This window comes from Callorhinus ursinus, unplaced genomic scaffold (genome assembly GCF_003265705.2).
Source record: "Callorhinus ursinus isolate GAN/ISIS: 27379988/994484 unplaced genomic scaffold, GSC_fseal_2.0 scaffold4, whole genome shotgun sequence".
NCBI lineage: Eukaryota > Metazoa > Chordata > Mammalia > Carnivora > Otariidae > Callorhinus > Callorhinus ursinus.
Window position 1 is genome coordinate 126,694,276 of NW_027397066.1, and position 6,000 is coordinate 126,700,275.

Here is a 6,000-nt window from a genome sequence, read left to right on the forward strand (position 1 = left end):
TGAAGCAAAAAGTGAAGTCAGATAAAAGTTAGGAAGTACCACGGAGGAGCCAGAAGAAAAAAATATATTGGTTTGAGAGATGAAATAATTGCCTAGAGAAAGAGTTGGGATGGGCTTGAAAAGGAAACCGAATTTCAACCATCACATGGAAATTTGGAGGGAGGGAGGTAACATGAGAAAAGACAAGCAGCATCGGGGTATCTTCTTCAGAAAAGCGGTACACCTTTTAAAAACACTAAAATGAATTTGACTTCACCAAATCGCCTATGGTTGCAAATGTTTGTTAAAGACTTGTTTTGAGGCACCTGGGTGGCTCTGTCGTTGGTCGTCTGCCTTCGGCTCAGGTCATGATCCCAGAGTCCTGGGATCGAGTCCCACATCGGGCCCCTTGCTCAGCGGGAAGCCTGCTTCTCCCTCTCCTACTCCTCCTGCTTGTGTTCCCTCTCTCGCAGTGTCTCTCTCTGTCAAATAAATAAATAAAATCTTAAAAAAAAAAAACTTGTTTTGCATAAGCAGATACTCCAAAGATGGAGCATTTTTCTCATTATCTGAATTGGTGATTCATGTATTGCCAGGGTAAGAGGCAAGCCACATGAATGGCTTGCCTTTCCTTAAATCCCTGAAAAACTAAACACCTCAGATTTAAATTTCAGATTGTGGGACACCTGGGTGGCTCAGTCGGTTAAGCGTCTGCCTTCCCCTCAGTCCTGATCCCAGGGTCCTGATATCTAGTCCCCCCATCAGTCTCCTTGCTCGGTGGGGAGCCTGCCCCTTCCCCTGCCTGCCCACCCCCTGCTTGTGCTAATAGATGAATAAAATTTTTTAAAAATAATAGAAGAGAGACGTGACTCTCCTGGTTTCGTGGAGTTTCCTCACAGCATGGCCCCCAAACGCCAGTCTTCACTCCTGCCTCAAACGAAGAAACCGAGACTACCTCCTGCCCCCAAGCTGCAGGAGACGTCAACATCTCAGCACTTGCCTAAGGGAGAAAAAGAACAGCAAGAAGCAATTGAACATGTTGATGAAGTACAAAATGAAACAGACAGATTTAATGAACAAGCCAGTGAGGAGATTTTGAAAGTAGAACAGAAATATAACAAACTCCGCCAACCATCTTTTCAGAAGAGGTCGGAATTGACCACCAAAATCCCCAATTTTTGGGTAACAACATTTGTCAACCATCCACAAGTGTCTGCACTGCTTGGGGAGGAGGATGAAGAGGCGCTGCATTATTTGACAAGAATTGAAGTGACAGAATTTGAAGATATTAAACCAGGTTACAGAATAGATTTTTATTTTGATGAAAACCCTTACTTCGAAAATAAAGTTCTCTCCAAAGAATTTCATCTGAATGAGAGTGGTGATCCAGCTTCAAAATCCACCGAAATCAAATGGAAATCTGGAAAGGATTTGACGAAACGTTCAAGTCAAACACAGAATAAAGCCAGCAGGAAGAGATAGCATGAGGAACCAGAGAGCTTCTTCACCTGGTTTACTGACCATTCTGATGCAGGTGCGGATGAGTTAGGAGAGGTCATCAAAGATGATATTTGGCCAAATCCGTTATAGTACTACTTGGTTCCCGATATGGATGATGAAGAAGGGGAAGGAGAAGAAGATGATGATGATGAAGAAGAAAAAGGATTGGAAGATATTGATGAAGAAGGAGATGAGGATGAAGGTGAAGAAGATGAAGATGATGATGAGGGGGAGGAAGGAGAGGAGGATGAAGGAGAAGATGACTAATGGAACACTGATGGATTCCAACCTCCCTTTTTTAATTTTCTTCAGTCCCTGGGAGCAAGTTGCCATCTTTTTTTTTTTTTTTTTCCTCCTCTTGTGCTCATTCGCCCTGTTTTTTGAAGTCTCTTTTCTCTCCCTTTATACCATGGTTCTCAACTTATTTTGGGGGGAAATACCTTGAGCAGAATACAGTGGGAAAAGAATCCCTACCCCTTTCTGTTCCAAATTCATTTTTATCCCTTCCTGTCTCAACAAAAACTTTATGGAATCAACACCACCATGCTCTGTGGGAAAAAAGAAAAACCTTCTGCTCCCTTAGCTCTGCTGGAAGCTGGAGGGTGCGAGGCCCCTGTGTAGTAGTGCATAGAATTCTAGCTTTTTTCCTCCTTTCTCTGTATATTGGGCTCAGAGATTACACTGTGTCTCTATGTGAATATGGACAGTTAGCATTTACCAACATGTACCTGTCTACTTTCTCTTGTTTAAAAAAAAGAAAAAAAAACTTTAAAAAATGGGGTTATAGAAGGACAGCAAAGGGTGGGTTTGAGATGTTTGGGTGGGTTAAGTGGGCATTTTGACAACATGGCTTCTCCTTTGGCATGTTTAATTGTGATGTTTAACAGACATCCTTGCAGTTTAAGATGACACTTTTAAAATAAAACTCTCCAAATGATGACTTGAGCCCTGCCACTCAATGGGAGAATCAGCAGAACCTGTAGGATCTTATTTGGAATTGACATTCTCTATTGTAATTTTGTTCCTGTTTATTTTTAAATTTTCTTTTTGTTTCACTGGAAAGGAAAGATGATGCTCAGTTTTAAAATTTAAAAGTGTACAAGTTGCTTTGTTACAATAAAACTAAATGTGTACAGGGGCGCCTGGGTGGCTCAGTCGTTGGGCGTCTGCCTTCGGCTTGGGTCATGATCCCAGGGTCCTGGGATCGGGTCCCGCATCGGGCTCCCTGCTCTGCGGGAAGCCTGCTTCTCCCTCTCCCATTCCCCTTGCTTGTGTTTCTGCTCTCGCTATGTCTCTCTCTGTCAAATAAATAAATAAAATCTTTAAAAAAAAAAAAAAAAACCACTAAATGTGTACAAAAAAAATAGAACAAATAATACATATATAAATATTTCAGATTGTTAAGTGAATAAGTCTAGGGCGCCTGGGTGGCTCAGTCATTAAGCATCTGCCTTCGGCTCAGGTCATGATCTCGGGGTCCTGGGATCGAGTCCCGCATTGGGCTCCCTGCTTAGCGGGAAGCCTGCTTCTCCCTCTGCCTGCCACTCCCCCTGCCTGTGTTCCCTCTCTCGCTGTGTCTCTCTCTGTCAAATAGATTTTTTTTAAAAAATCCTTAAAAAAAAAAACAGACGTATGGAATAAGAGGGAGTCGGGTGTCCCTGAAGTAGAAAGACAACTTTCACTTGACCTTTAATACATTTGTAGGGAAGGAGACAAGGAGGCATATTTGAGGTAGAGAGGCATTAATAAAAGGCTTCTATTAAAGCATTTTGTCTCCCCAGATTTGGGCAAATAGTCTTACCTCGAGTATTTTTTTTTAAAGATTTTATTTATTTATTTGCCAGAGAGAGAGAGGGAGAGAACAAGCAAGGGGAGTGGCAGGCAGAGGGAGAAGCAGGCTCCTCACTAAGCAGGGAGCCCAATGTGGGACTCAATCCCAGGACCCTGAGATCATGACCCCAGCCGAAGGCAGACGCTTAACCATCTGAGCCACCAAGGTGCCCCTCAAGTATGTTAATATATCTCTGGCATACAATTGCTAGTAAAGTACTTGCTAAATAAACAAACGTCTGCCATTAAGAAGGAGCAGATGACAATGAACATGTCCTAAACCACGGTGTGGTCACAGTTATTCAATCTAAATGACTGGGGCTAAGTTTGTGTCTGTCATAGATTTGCCAGCTCACTGTTAACACTATTCTACTGGTGAAACAAAAGGGGATATAAGACAATTACCCAAATGTTTCCCCAAAAAATTGTCAACCAATTTTTACAGTTTTTCAGAATTATCCAACCTCCTGCTTTACTTTGCCCCTGGTTACAGTAAAATACATGGCAAAAAATGGGGGTTCAGAAGGAAGCATATGGAAGGTGGAAGAGGAAACTTCACTTTTAGCCAGAGTTAGAATACAATAGCTGTTTACCTCAAAAGAATAGAATCAGAGTGCTTCAGGGTGAACTATCTGTCCATAAACTATTAAGCTCCTTCATGGCACAATCCTGAACATTGTAGGTACTCAAAACATATTATTTGGATTGAGTTAAAACTCTAAAGATGCTTGCTTTAAGTTTTCTCACCTGAAAGCCCTTGCTTAAATCTATACAACTACTACCAGTTAAAGGGGGTAGGATCTTGGTATAAATGGCTGTCAATACGGAAAGCCGTTTACCATTTGTTAGAATTTGTTTATCTTGGGCGCCTGGGTGGCTCAGATGGTTAAGCATCTGCCTTCGGCTCAGGTCATGATCCCGAGGTCCTGGGATCGAGCCCCGCATCGGGCTCCCTGCTCCTTGGGAGCCTGCTTCTCCCTCTGCTTCTCTCTCTCTCTCTCTCTCCCCCCCCCCCGTCTCTCATGAATAAATAAATAAAATCTTTTAAAAAAATTTGAATAGGCTTACAGATCATTACAAAACAATTACTAAAAAAAAGAATTTGTTTATCTTTTTGGTACTATAATGGATGTTTTCTAGTCAAAAGATTTCATATAAACTATCAGCAGGTGAATTTACAGGACTACAACACTTGTATCCCTACATTATATGCTCAAATCCTATACAAAAAGGAAGAAAGGGGGGAAAAAAGATTACTTCCTGTAAAGCCAGACTCAAGTTTTTTTATCACCATCTACTTTGTATTTCTTGGACATCACCATCTTGACAGAATTAAGGACTAAAATTTTTCATAATCTTACTTGCCTTCAGCATATGTTAAAAACCATAGCAGGAAAAAAAAGAAGAAAAAAAAAAAACACAGTAGATTCAGAACAGGAAGCCTGTGCATAACTCAGAGGAACTCAGGCAAAGAGAATGTAATTTCAGGGTGAAATCAAGAAGATTATTGATCTATAAACCCTTACCTATATACAAAGAAAATTTTGATAGCAAAGATGGGATGGAATTTTCTTTCTACTAGAAAAAATACCTAACCCACCCAAACGTAACTTACTGGCATTTTGCTAGCATATAGTTGAAATGATAATTTAGGGGAAAGCTACCACCCACATGATTTGCTATGAGCCTGGATGTGTATCTCTGGATTTGAAGTTTTCTTCAAATTGTTATTTCTCATAACTTATGGTATCATAGACTGGAAATACATGGTCCTGGCTTGCAGCACCCTCCTTGTGAGAAAGTGAAACATTCATTAAATCTTACTAATGTTAAATAAAATTTTTATGTTAGTAGTCTTTCTTAATGATATTTTTATTGGGCATTAGATTCTGGGAACAATTAAATTTAAAGGGAAAAAACATCACCTTCTTTAATGGTTGGAAACTCAAAAGTTTAAGATTAAAAGTTTATATGACTGATTGTTTAATATCTAGAAGTTCAAAATGATCCACATCAACTTATTACATTTTGGGAATTTTTTTTAAAGATTTTATTTATATATTCATGAGATACAGAGAGAGAGAGAGAGATAAGCAGAGGCAGAGGGAGAAGCAGGCTCCCCGCAGAGCAGGAAGCCCGATGTGGGGCTCGATCCCAGGACTGTGGAATCACAACCTGAGCCGAAGGCAGACGCTTAACCGACTGAGCCACCCAGGTGCCCCACATTTTGGGAATTTTTAAATTTTTTCCCTTGTGTATGTCACAAAAGAGGTGGAGGCTTTGTAAAGGGCAACTCTACTTTAGCAAGTATGCTAGCCAAGACATACTTTTTAAGACATAAAATATTAATGTAGTAGTTAGTGTAGTTGGCATGGACATAGACTAGGTTGGTTGATTTGTCTTTTCTATTTTCCCATCTCTATCTTGTTCTTAAGTAGTGTGTAAATAGGTATCTCATTTACAGTGGTCCCTTATGATAGTAAGTTAATAGTTGTCATGATACTACAAAGAAATGTACCACCACCCCATCCCACCTTTGCAATCTATGTAAGTGTATATCCCTAGGAAAACTATTGGTATTGTTAGCTAAATTCTGAGCTTTAGTCCAGGCGAGGTCTCTGAGAGGTGTGTCTCCTGAAAGTGGTAGTTATTTCAGTCATCAAGAGGGAAGTGGGGGGTTAACATAGGAAA

At 40.5% G+C, this 6,000-nt stretch overlaps 1 pseudogene; it reads left to right on the plus strand.

Moving 5' to 3' along the window:
• Positions 1-879: 879 nt before the first annotated feature.
• Positions 880-2,606, plus strand: LOC112825846 (protein SET-like; annotated as a pseudogene).
• Positions 2,607-6,000: the final 3,394 nt, after the last annotated feature.